A 12548-nucleotide genomic window follows, 5' to 3' on the forward strand; every position below is an offset into this window, starting at 1 on the left:
CATAGAATTATGTTAAATTCAGTGTAACCTATTTAGTGAATTATACAGGATACTTTGTATAGCTATTTTACTTAGTGAAGAAATTAATGGAATTTTGTTTTAAAAATAACTTTACACTTTCCTTTCACTTTCCTTTCACAGAGGATGAGACCAGTTGTTACATATGAGAAATCCGTAAATGTTATTTATATAAGGAAAAAAATAAGCTTGGGAACTTCCCTTTGGGAACTACATAAAAATCTGTTTTACAGATATTCAGCTAAGACTATGGGAAACTGACATCCAGAAAGACTCAAATAGTCTGTTGCAAGATAACTTTAAAATAAACCCACAGGCAACATTATATTTGCCTCAGGAATACTGAGAGAAAACAGATGCTACTACAACAATCTTTTAAAAAGGAAAAAAAAAAAAAGGTAAAAAGAAAAATGAAAAAATATATATCAAAACTGAACATCGGAAGAATTTTAGAGGTGTAACTCATGCAGTGTTCAATAAAATAATGCAGCTCTCAGTTTTTTCTAAAATACTTTTGTCTGAAGTATTAGTAATGTGCTAATGAAATAACAAAACAAAGTCTGTATAATAATAGTGCATATATGTGTATGAAGGATTGGGATATATATGAAATGGAAGATGAAGAACATTTTAGCTCTCTTATTTGTTCTTCTCATTGCTTCAGTAGATATACAATCCATTTGATGAAACGGAAAAAGTTACTTACAAAATATTCACCACTTTCTTCTTAGTAAAAGAAATGGTATTTCACAAGGATCATCAATTTATGATTAATCACATTTCTATTGTACAATTTATTACAGCTCAAGCATTCTACAAAAAAAAAAAAATCAGAGCTTTGCAATTAATGCAGATGAACTTGGAAATATATTTAAAAAGTAGAAATTATAAGAAAACATTTAATTCTTTCTCATGTATGCACTTCACCTCAACAGACTATTTTTGTTTTCTACTGTGCCTCTTAGGTTGGTATTAAAAATACACTTTCTAGCATGGACAGCAAAAAAAATGCTCCAAGGGAGAGATTTTAAATTTAGAAATCAGGCTTTTGGCCAAATTTTCCCTGGGAAAAAAAAAAACATTCATTTCATTAGGTCTGGAAAGGAAAGCAAAAAATAATTCTCATGAGGAAGAACAATGCAACAGAGAAATCAACACCTAGAACATAGAAAGTAGAAACTTCAAGTAGAATCAAGTAGAATTTCAAGTAGAATTCAAGTGGAAATAAGAAATACTAAGAATAAAGAAGCAGAAGTGTACAGTTCTTTTGGTGGATTTCTTAGCACAAAATTTCTATTGGAGCAAAAGAAATTCATAAATGCTCCACAATATGTAAAGAATTCATACATTCAAGCAAGTTTGCACTAGTTAATCAATTATAATAGGGCAACAAGAAAAGCTTCTATAGGTACGTCAGGGACAAAAGGAGGTCTAGGGAGAATGTATGCCCTCTCGAGAAGGAAAGGGGAGACCTGGTTATCTGGGATATGGAGATGGTTGAGGTGCTTAATGACTTTTTTTGCCTCAGTCTACACTGATAAAGGATCTAGCTATGTCACGCAAGTTGTGGAAGGCAAAAGCAGGGTCTGGGAGAATGAAGAACTGCCTACTGTAGCAGAAGAGCAAATTCAGGAACATCTAAAGAACCTGAAGGTGTACAGGTCCATGGGACATGATGAGATGCATCTGCCCTGAGGGAACTGGCGGATGAAGTTGCCAAGATGCTATCATATTTGAGAAGTCGTGGCAGCCTGGTGAGGTTCCCACTGACTGGAAAAGGGATAATGTAACCCCCATTTTTCAAAAGGGAAACAAGGAAGACCTAGGCAACTACAGGCCAGTCAGCCTCACTTCTGTGCCTGGCAAGGTCATGGAGCAGATTCTCCTGGAAACCATGCTAAGACACATGGAATGCAAGGAGGTGATTGGCGACAGCCAACATGGCTTTGCTAAAGGCAAATCGTGCCTGACAAATTTGGTGGCCTTCTATGACAGGGTTACAGTATTGGTGGACAAGGGACGAGCAACTGATGTCATCTACCTGGACTGTCATCTACCTACACTGTCCTGCACGACATCCTTTCCTCTAAACTGGAGAGACAGATGGACCACTCGGTGGATAAGGAACTGGCTGGATGGCTGCATGCAAAGAGTTGTGGTCAATGGCTCGATGTCCAAGTGCAGACCAGTCACGAGTGGCATTCCTCAGGGGTCAGAATTGAGACCTGGCTCTGTTGTCAGCAACATGGACAGTAGGATAGAGTGCACCCTCAGCAATTTCACTGATGACACCAAGCTGTGTTGTGCAGTCGACACACTGGAGAGAAGAGATGCCATCCAGAGGGACCTTGACAGGCTGGAGAGGTGGGCCTGTGCCAACCTCATGAAGTTCAACAAGGCCAAGTGCTAAGTCCTGCACGTGGGTCGTGGCAATCCCAGGCACAAACACAGGCTGGGCGGAGAATGGATTATGAGCAGCCCTGAAGAGAAGGACTTGGGAGTACTAGTGGATGAGAAGCTCAATATGAGCCAACAATGTGTGCTTGCAGCCCAGAAAGCCAACTGCAGACTGGGTTGCCTCAAAAGGAGTGTGGCCAGCAGATCAAGGGAGGTGACTCTGCCCCTCTATTCTGCTTTCATGAGACCTCACCTGGAGTACTGCATCCAGCTCTGGAGCCCCCAACATAAGAAAGACATGGATTAGTTTGAGGATGGCCACGAATATGGTCAGAGGGCTGGAGCACCTCTCGTATAAGGACAGGCTGAGAGAGTTGGGGCTGTTCAGCCTGGACAAGAGAAGGCTCTGGGGAGATCTTATAGCAGCCTTCCAATACTTAAAAGGGACCTACAGGAAAGATAGGGAGAAACTCTTTAACAGGGCCTGTTTCGATAGGATGAAAAGTAATTGTTTTAAAATAGAGGAAGTTAGATTCAGATTAGATATTAGGGATTTTTTTTTTTTACAGTGAGAGTGGCAGAACACTGGAATAGGTTGCCCAGAGAGGTAGTGGATGCCCCATCCCTGGAAACTTTCAAGGCCAGGTTGTGCAGGGCTCTGAGCAAGCTGATCTAGTTGGAGATGTCCCTGCTCCTTGCAGATGGGTTAGACTAGATAACCTTTTAAGGTCACTTCCAACCCTAAACATTCTATGACTCTATGATTCTATGAATATATACAAATAATGAAGCAGTATAGACACACCCTACTCAGATGAAGAATGGTTTTACAAATTGAATATACTTTCAGAATTTTTACACAAAGTCTTTATATCCAATCTGTTCTCAGCATGCTGACAGAGCAGCAAATACAAACCAAACTATGACCTGAAAGCTGTCATCTCAAAGGTGAAAGGACTTTTTCTCCAGAGCTGTGCTAAATCAGAAACGAGGCATGTAGCTGTAGTAAAAAAAAAGTCAGTAGAATATTCATATGTCTTTTCTGGAGACCAATACCTATATGAGCTCAAATAATTATTCTCTGTAGCCGTATACCTTTAATAAAATGGAAGATAACATATGCAGCTATGACACTCAACTGAGGGAACTGGTGGATGAAGTCACCAAGATGCTGTCCATCGAATTTGAGAAGATGATTTACCAAAGGATGCTTCACTAATCTCACTTGCCTTGCTTTAGTAACTGACCCGCTGGAAACGAAAAATGCCAGCTACAACTTCATGTTTTGGAAAATGTAATTGATCATGTTTAACATATTAAGAGTTTTATTATTTGTTATAAATTAGTGAACTCTTTTTTTTTTATTTCCTAAAAATGCAAGATTGCTAAGTATTGCTATAGAAACTTTAACAAGTGATTTTAAAACCTCTCAGAGACATTTTAACTAGTTCAGAAACTTAATCTACACAGCCTAGATTTTATTAGAGTATGAGCAAAAGGCTCTTCAATGAAAATGAGGCCTGCATTGGGAAATAATTTTGGAGGAAAAAATGCATTTACTGTAAAAACATTTATTTTAACTCCTTTGGAAAACTCTTCTTGCATATAATAAGCTCATTTTAAAAGAAGTGAATTTTAAGATGGATAGTTTGCCATACCTTTTTTTTTTTTGAATGGAGCTATTGAAAACTTTAGTTTTATTTTCACTCTGCAGTGAAATAAGAAATGTCTTTTTAAATGTGGGCAGCACTACAATACTATGATGTCATTCTGTTTGAAAGAATGCCTCACATCGTTCTCCCTTTTTTCTTCCTACTCCAGATTAATTTATTTGATTTAAAATATACTGTAAATGTATCTATCACTAATTCTGTAACTGTTGTGGACGTACTGCAAAATACTCTGTGAGTTACTAGAAATATTCTTTTAAAAAATTTCAGTAATGGAAAGACTTAAGGTTATGTAAATCCCTATCAAGTGTGAGGGATAAGACTTGAGTTTAAGTTTACCATGAGTTTAATGTAGTGTTATTGATCCCCTGTATTCAGTTTGGATTCCTTTTTGTTCAGTTCTCATTCAATTTCATTTTCATTTCTGTTAGTGTTTTATGATGTGTCACTATCAAATAGGCACCAGAAGAACACAAAACAAAACAAAACAGAAAGATAGGAGGGTAAAAGAAACTCTAGTAATAGCAGAAATGCACTAACTGTATTTTGGTGGCTAAGTGAAATTATGAAAGTATTTATTGTGGATTCACCTACATTAAAAAATTTCAAGTAAATCAGTTGTTCTGAGGAAGAATTCCCCATTATCTCTGAAGTCAGACACACAGGAAGTGTAATAACTTTAACTCCATCAGGAGAGAAGTTATAGTTTCATAGACTTGTAATATGACTACACAGAGGTAATGCTTCAACCAAAATAGGGATATTGTGTAAAACATCTATTAAAAGTACTGTAATTAGTATAAGCAATATAAGTATACTCTGTAAGGAATAGGCGTGTCTAGACTTTGTAAGCAGAAACATTTGAGCTACCTCTTCTCTGAGAACTCCAAAATAGGCAATGTAAGGGACAGTATTAGCTAGGATGTTGTCACATTCCTATTTCGGATGAGAGGAAGGCCCCCTTGCGTTCTAGCCGACTTCAGACAAGTCTGGGAGGCTAGGGGCGGCTGGACCAACCTCTCACACACCAGACCGAGGTTTTGTTCTCGGGAACAGAATTAAGACTCAAAACGGAGTCAAGCACCAGGTGACTTTATTTATGTGACAACAAGTTTGCAAATGCAAGAGAAAATGAAGAAAGGAAAGAGGGCAAAAAGCTTCAGTTGCAATAGCTACCACCACAGAGCTGTGGCGTCCCGACAGTCCAGTTCACTCAGTGGGGGAACGTTCCATCCAATGTAGGTTCTGTCCAATGTTGGTTCAGTCGATGTTGGTTTCGTCGATGTTGGTTCCTTTCTGATGTTGGTTCCTTTCTGATGTTGGTTCCATCCAATGTTGGTCATTTCTGTCCTTTTATTGTTCTCTCATTGCATATTCATTGTCCTTCCAAGAATCACGTTGCATATTCCAAGAGCTGGTTTGCTTGGCTGCACCCCTGGCAGTGATATGCATGCCCAGTACTGTGTCTGGGCCCCTCTGTTTTTCTGGCTTCGGGTCTGGGTGCATGCCTGAGGGTATGGCTAAATTTCTCAGAATCAGCTCTGCATTTAGGTTCACAGGACAATAGGAAGAAAATAGGAATTGGCTTTCAAGATAACAGGAATTGGCTTGCAAGATAACAGGAAGACTCTAGTCCTATGGTTTAACTGATATTCCATTGTTCAGGTGGTGGTTTGATGTTTCGACAATGTTGAGACAAACATTCAACACAGTCTCTTACAGATGTGAAGACATCAAACTTGCCTGTAGATTGTCCACAGGCAAAGTATGACAAAACCAGAACACAAACATGTTGTTCTGTACCAAGGCTACGTTACATTAAGAAGTTGTCGTAAGTTTCCATACAAGGAAACAGTTCCTGTATACTGTCAACATGTTCAAAGAATGATTGTGCTGAATTGCAGTTCAAGAGTTGCAAACAATGTGTTAGACTTAGCTGTCCTGTCCTGTTTCACAAAACTTAATTCTTTTGGAACCTGACCCTCTACTCTGACCCTGTTGCTCAAGTTCTGAAGGCTACCACTTCCCACAACATTCAAGACTTTTGGGGAGCTAAAGAGAAATTGTGTAGGATTCACAGAAGTGCTTCCATTCTCTGCACTGAATAGGAATCAACATAATCTCACAATTAAGTTGCTACTAGGCCTTAATGATATTCTAATTCAAATATTTTATTCACCTTCTGTAAAAATCTGAAGATTATTTTCAAGTAAAATCTTTTTTCCTGTGGAAATTTTTAATGATAAAATAGACTTTCACACAGTTTTAAAAACTCAGAACAAGAAGTTTCTCAGTCAAGCCATGTAACTATTGAGTTCTTTGAGATTTATGATCACTTTTTCTTGGTTTTGTTTTTTGTTTTGGTTTGGTTTTGATCAACTTTATTTCTTCTTTTCCTGCTAGTGATTTAAAAGTATGCAAGTTTTAATAAGAAGTTGCTATTTGCTACTGTCACTTCCTGTTTGGGATTCACCTCAAAGTAATGTTCCTGTTAGCTGAATATGCTTTGCTGCCTTTCAGAATAGGGCAATTTCCACTGCTTATCATCTATAAAAGTAATTTTTATAGGAATTTCTTACTTTTCATAGGATAAAGGAAAACCACAGAGTCTAAATCTTCACGATCTTGTACTTTCTTCTCTCATTACAACAGAGGAGAAAGAAAGGAGATTTTCTTCTGTATTAAAATATTTAAAGATGTATAATTGATCAAACAAGATATAAATTTCTGTAGAACTCAGATCAAGGAAGCCAATTTTTTAAAATCCAACCTCAAAACATACTAGCCAGTCATGGCAAAAGTGACCATATTAGTAGCTCAAAAAATTTCTCATATTGACGAAAGTTCTCAATAACTCAAGAACAGTGAGAAAGAGAGAAAACAAGGACTGAATTAATCTTTTTGAGAATAAAGATGGAAAGGAATAATGGACCTTAGCTGTTAATATTCAAGTGGATCCTAAAATCTGCACTAATATTTTAAGATTTATCATTTGAGGAGGCATTACTAATCCCCATGAAATTTTTACGTGGAAATATCTGCATACCTGTGGTTCTTATGAGGTACTTTATTAATTTCATAGTGATTTCAAAAGACTTGCAATAGGCATAAACAATGCAGTAGTTTCCTATCTGAATGGTCTCAAAATCCCTTGAGATTTGTTTGACCTTCTTCAGCTTTAGCAATAGTACTTGAAACAGATGTTAATTCTTCCAGAGAGTTACACAGGTTGCTAGACAGCCTCAGGGCCCTACCATCTGACATGAATATTTTGGTCTGAATATATTTTTATATCCCACTTACAGGGCACCCATTTTCTTCAGCACGAAAATAAACAGTAAACTTTGCCTTAGGAAACATTACTTGAGTATTTTTGGCTTTACAAACTAAATCATTAGAACAGTTTCAAGGAGTTGACTCTTTTTTTGGTCGCTATTAGTACACCAGGTTATGTTCATAATTTCTTGAGAATAAAGCTTTGTGCATTCACACTGAGATTAGCAAATGCCAATAAACAGAGGACAAAGCTGAAGCATGCAGCTCTCAATAATTTAGCACTTTGATGATTAAAGGGATGTGAAATTGTTAATTATGCAGTGTAATTTTCCATTAAAAACATCTGCAAATGACAAATTCTTCTTCAGGTCAGAAATCAAATACACACAGAATAAAAGAGAAAGATTGAAAAACACCTGTGGCTTAAGTATTTTTTTGTCCTCTGTCAAAATAGAGTACTTTTAATACATAATAAGGTTGGTCAAGCGATGAAAAAAAATTAAGAAGAGCTGATGTCAGCAGCTGGGGGATGAAACAAAGTGTAACATTGGATATACAATTTAAGGACAAATATTTAAGTGATCTGTTCCACAGATTCACTAAAGGTATCCAATTTTGTTTTGTTTTGATTCTGGTAAGAGGACTTTATTCTCAATATAATTGTGCCTGGGCTTATGTTCAACTCATATTTACCAAAAGAGTCCATAAACAAGCAAGAACATCCATAGAAACTAAGCATGAAATAAAATAGATGCTTTAGAAATCTTACAAAGTTGATTAAGAAGTGAACTTTTTTAACCTTAACACAGATAGGCAGTTAAGTATTCCAAATATCACATTTTTTCATGACAGTACCTGAAAATACCTTAAAATTCTTTTCAAAGACATTTGATCTACTTCACTTCAAATAAAGGGAAACTTCGGAACAATTGCCTTAATATTCCTAAAGCAGCCAATCATCTTGAAAATTCATCAGTGTAAATAAAGATTAACACTCAGTTTTTTAGAGAAACAGAGTGGTTGAATTAAATAGTGAGGTCTAATTCTCTAAAACTTCTGGCACATTTTTAGACTTATTTCCAAAATACAAGTCTTCTTGCTTTTTCCATCTTTTTTTTTTCCCTTCCCATCTTCCCACATGGGTTTACAGCTGTAACACTATCTTAATTTCTGCTTATAAGAGAAGCCAAAGCATTTTAAGAGTTTCTAAAAACATTTCAAAATGCATATGTCTGGGTACTTAGAAGTGACGCAGCCAGGTCTTTCTTTCTCTTGCAAAATGGAAGTGTCCATCTCTACACTGAAATAGCATCATTTACAAGCAGCAGTGAAAGCAGTGTCTCTCTCTTTTGTGCGGTAGCATTTTGCTGTTTTACATTCGTATTTATGGTAAATTTTAGTATATTTAGATAATGCTAATAACCTCTTAACTGAGCAGAATCTTCTCAATGAAACTGTTCTCTCCTGTATCCTTTATACTTAACACAGATTCAATATTTTTTTCAGCATGTCTGAGAAAATGACAAGGTTTTCACATTCACATACTAAAGCACAGTGCTTTCTGTACACATTACTACAAGAAAGGAATCAATGTATTTTAGAAATCGTGACAAGAAATTGAGAAGAGGAATGAAAGTAAAAGCAGTAATACTATAGATGAGGGACAGTTACTTAAAAGAAAGTATAAAAAGTTAAGAAAAGGAAGAATAATGCAAGCAATGGCAGATATTCAATCAGTTTAGCTACTGTAACATTCTTTGACTTCCACTTCATGAAATGTTATTGTCAATATATGTCTCCTTTTATCTCAATAATACTCAATCACTCAATCAAAATCAAGAATTGTTATGCTTGAAAACTCTGCAAACAACACTTCAGGGCTTTGTTATTGATGTTGTTTTGGGAATTTTTCTGGGTTTTGTTTGTTTGTTTGTTTTAAAGCAGCCAGCATAAAAATATGGAAATCCGTGTTCTAGTACAATTAAAGTGCAAAGATATCATGATACCAATACCAAATGCTCTGGATAACAGGTCATAAGAACACTGTCAATAAAAGGAGAAATAAGTGTTATAAATACCAAAACACAGCAAAGCAGGCGACTACTTGCATGGATAAGCTTGTATACAGCTTTAGCATCACTGTAAAGTAAATCAGTTGCTGTACATAATCAATTGTCTGGGAGAAAAATTCTGACAAATTTTCTGTCAACAGCATATAACCAATTTACTTTATGTGATCTTTGTTTTTATACCATGCTAACTGAAACAAAAACCTGTCCAATAAGTACACATTTCTAAGTGCTAAATTCGTTATTACGGACACAGGTCTGTTTTCTGATCAGAGGTTTTTGCTGACATGTGTAACCCACAGCTGGCAAGTGAGATACAGACTCTAAGGGAGACCCGGTGTGGACTGGTGACTGGAGCCTAGATATGGTTTCCTACAGTGTGAGAAATAACAACAGATGTCCTTGTGTGGGCTGGCAATCAAGCTTGGTGCTGACAGCAAAACATTCCTTGCAGAAGCTTTATTCTCTTTCCTCAAAGTAACGTTTCAAGTCCAATCTGCAGTCTAAGCTCTCACTTTCTGGCACAATATATGAGTGTACAGAATTCTTTTTCATATATATAAAAGTCGCTGGCCATCCTTTCCTTCCCTCATAATTACAAGTATACCAAATATAAGGATGCAACAAGAAATAGGGCGTAAATTTTTCTTGAAATTTTGGAGTAACTAGCTGATTTTTAATAAGTCATTGAAAGTGGAGTGTGGATTTGTTCTTTGGTGCTGGTCTTAACTTCAAGTTGTTTTAACTTAAAAAATAGATAATAATTCTGTAGTATATCAGCTCTTCCTGTTCGCGGCAAGATACCCTTTTCACCAGAGGCTACAGAAAGATGATGAAAGAATAACTTTTCTTGCTGGGGAATTCAGAGGTTGACATATAGCTCCAGAGTTCATCTAAAGACAAATGTTTGTCTTACTCAAATGTCATTCATTATTTTGTTAGCCTGATGGAGAAGAACATCCTTTCTTGCACTGGAAATTTGAGAAGTATACATAAAATAAGTAAACCCATTTGCTGTCAGCATTCGTGGAATGAATAATGAAGGAAATTCCTGAAAATAAGTAGAATATTGATAATGCTAAATAAGCAGTGCAAAAAGACATATTTGACTTTTACCATGAAAGACTGCAATACAGGACTTGGATAGTGAAAAAAAAGAGTTCTCTGTGTTTTAGTTTTTTTTTTTTTTTAAATTCTACTTAAAATTCTTAACTCTGTGAAGAACACAAAATAATAGAACATATTAATTGCAATGAAAACTACTTGTGAGGAAAATGCTTAGTAGCATATTACTCATCATGGAACTCAGCCAGACAGATGTTTATTTTGCCAGCAGAGGTTCATTTTTCCAGTCCTGCTAATCTTGCAAGTCATTTTTCCCCATAGTCCCGTGATAAAATCTGGAAGATCCATGGTAAGTTCCCAAAGGCATATAAGGGTTGAAGGACTTGCTCATTTTTTATTAGAAAGGAAGAGTAACAAACAGGGAATCTACTCTTCTAGAGTGAAATGTTTTCCTATCACATACTTTGATTTGGAAAATCCCTCCAAGAGAGTTACCTAAGTTTACATTTTCTTAAAACTGGCTGACTGTGAAAAAAAAGTCACAGCAAAACATCCATCTCATGCAGACTTTAAAAGAAAAAGGATGCATTTGACAATGTTTTTTTTTTAAAAAAAATGTTTATAAATAGTTTTTTAAATGCCAGATTTCTTTTTGTTTTACCTACTAAATGAACACAGGAGGTATTCAGTTGTGCTATGTTCAAATATATAATTAATAGAAAAGCAATCACACGATTATTAAAATAGCTTTACTTTAGAAGGTTTTTGATCTTATCTTTAGTCAGGAGACAGATCAAAGTACCTGTGGAGATCGTGATGACATGTCAGTCACACAGGACTGATATAGAAGTTCAGCATGGGTGATCATCCAAATTATGCAAACTAAATATATTGCCAACAGAGATACTGTTGTGTAAAATTCTGCATTGAACTGAACCTTTGATAAAATCCTAATTTTATAGACTATTTCTGTTGCAATTTTAAAATAGATTTTAGTCATAATAATAATTATTTTGTCAATAATAATAATAAAAGTATGTTGAATTCTTTCCCTATTCTCCTTTTTCTTTTCTTCTGCTTTTCTTTTCCCTGATAAAACTTTTTAGAGCTGTACAGATATTTTCTTTGTTTGGGAAATGTGCTGACTTTCTGTTCTAAATTTGCCATGATGAAGCTTCTATGAATTTATCAAATCCCCAGGCCGAGCTCCAATTTTCTAATTCCTTCCAAGTTCTAAAATCTTGACTTTCCATATGTTGTGTGGTCCTGAAATTAACACAGTCAGGTAAATGCAAATTCACTTTGCAGTGGCAGTTGGGTTTTTACATATTCGAGTAGAGTTCAAATTGACACAAAGGAACTGCACCAGCTATAACAGCATGATTTGATTACAGATCATATTCCTTCTTTTATATTAGCAGATTTTCTTCTCCCCCTCAAAAAAACTCAATCATTCCTCTTTCAGGAATCGAAGATAATATACCACATTAATGGTTTCTGGCTGGTAGACACTGACAATCTAGCCAGCATCCATATTGACATAAGTTGATTTAATATGAGATGCCTTAAGCTACCATAGCAGCTAGCAGTATGAAGTGTGAGTACAAGGACACTCAAACAGATTCAGCCCAAACTGGTTTGCATTTGGGAGCAGCCTGGTGAGTTCATACAGTGACAAACTACTCAGATCTATTTTATTTCCAGATCTATGAGGCCTGTTGTGTAACTTTTACTGCTTTTGGAAGCAATGCCTCATGGCTTCGTTTCTCTTTGTGTGATAATAACCAGCATCAACTGGAACAAATCAGGAATTTCTCAATCAGAATTTTTTTTTGTCAAAATAGATTAATTCATTGGAACTTTTAAACAGAAATATTCCAATCTCAACAAAGCTGTAATTAGTATGTAATTGCTCTGTATATAAATCCTCATAAATAAGAACAGATCTCTCCAAAATAACTAATTAAGTACTTTATGCCCCTGGTAATTAAGCTGCTGGTTCAAAAAGAGTGGAGGAGGAGAAATTGGTCAGGGAATTAAATCCATGATGTGG

Source organism: Chlamydotis macqueenii, chromosome 2 (genome assembly GCF_036417535.1).
Source record: "Chlamydotis macqueenii isolate bChlMac1 chromosome 2, bChlMac1.mat, whole genome shotgun sequence".
NCBI lineage: Eukaryota > Metazoa > Chordata > Aves > Otidiformes > Otididae > Chlamydotis > Chlamydotis macqueenii.